Below are 1,835 nucleotides of genomic sequence, written 5' to 3' on the forward strand. Positions count from 1 at the left end.
ACACCTGGACGGGGCTACGTGTACACGGGGACGGGGCAGCGTGTACACGGGGACGGGGTGTACACGGGGACGGGCTGTATACGGGGACGGCGCAGCGTGTACACGGGGACGTGCTGTACACAGGGACGGGGCATCGTGTACACGGGGACGGGGCGTACCCAGGGACGGGCGTCGTGTACACGGGGATGGGGTGTATACGGGGATGGGGCTACGTGTAAACGGGAACGGGGCTGCGTGTACACGGTGTCGGGGCAGCGTGTACACGGGGACGGGGTGTACCCGGGGACGGGGCGTCGTGTACACGGGGACGGGGTGTATACGGGGATGGGGCTACGTGTAAACGGGAACGGGGCTGCGTGTACACGGTGTCGGGGCAGCGTGTACACGGGGACGGGGTGTACACGGGGATAGGTCATCGTGTACACTGGGACGTGGCTGCGTGTACATGGGGACGGGGTGTACACGGGGACGGGTCAGCGTGTACTCGGGGACGGGGCAGCGTGTACACGGGGACGGGGAGTACACGGGGACGGGGTGTACACGTTGACGGGGAAGCGTGTACACGGGGACGGGTGTACACGGGGCGGGGCATACACGACGACGGGGTGTACACGGGGACGGGGTGTACACGGGGACGTGGTGTACACGGGGACGCGGCTGCGTGTACACGACGACGGGGTGTACACGGGGACGGGGTGTACACGGGGACGGGTGTACAAGGGGACGGGGTGTACACGGGGACGGGATGTACAAGGGGACGGGGTGTACACGGGGACGGGGCATTGTGTACACGGGGACGAGGTGTACACGGGGACGTGTTGTACGAGGGGACGGGGCAGCGTGTACACGGGGAAGGGGTGTACACGGGGACGGGGTGTACACGGTGACGGGGCTGCGTGTACACGGGGACGTTGTAGCGTGTACACGGGGACGGGTTGTACACGGGGACGGGGTGGACACCTGGACGGGGCTACGTGTACACTGGGACGGGGCAGCGTGTACACGGGGACGGGGTGTACACGGGGACGGGCTGTATACGGGGACGGCGCAGCGTGTACACGGGGACGTGGTGTACACAGGGACGGGGCATCGTGTACACGGGGACGGGGCGTACCCAGGGACGGAGCAGCGTGTACACGGGCACATCGTGTACACGGGGATGGGACGTAAACGGGGACGGGTCAGCGTGTACACGGGGACGGGGTGTACACGGGGACGGGGCGTACACGGGGACGGGGCGTACACGGGGACTTGGCTGCGTGTACACGGGGACGGGGCAACGTGTACACGGAGACGGAGTGTACACGGGGACGGGGTGTACACGGGGACAGGGCGTATACGGGGACGGGGCGTAAACGGGGACGGGGCAGCGTGAACACGGGGAGGTTGTACACGGGGACGGGGTGTACACGGGGACGGGGCGTACACGGGGACGGGGCTGCGTGTACACGGGGACGGGGCAACGTGTACACGGAGACGGAGTGTACACGGGGACGGGGTGTTCACGGGGATGGGGTGTACACGGGGACGGGGTATATACGGGGCAACGTGTACACGGGGACGGGGTGTACACGGGGCAGCGTGTACACGGGATGGGGTGTGCACGGGGACGGGGTGTACCCGGGGACGGGGCGTCGTGTACACGGGGACGGGGTGTATACGGGGATGGGGCTACGTGTAAACGGGAACGGGGCTGCGTGTACACGGTGTCGTGGCAGCGTGTACACGGGGACGGGGTGTACACGGGGATGGGGATCGTGTACACTGGGACGTAGCTGCGTGTACATGGGGACGGGGTGTACACGGGGACGGGGCAGCGTGTACTCGGGAACGGG

The sequence above is a fragment of the Rhinoraja longicauda genome, unplaced genomic scaffold (assembly GCF_053455715.1).
Source record: "Rhinoraja longicauda isolate Sanriku21f unplaced genomic scaffold, sRhiLon1.1 Scf000150, whole genome shotgun sequence".
In the NCBI taxonomy this organism is placed as follows: Eukaryota; Metazoa; Chordata; class Chondrichthyes; order Rajiformes; family Arhynchobatidae; genus Rhinoraja; species Rhinoraja longicauda.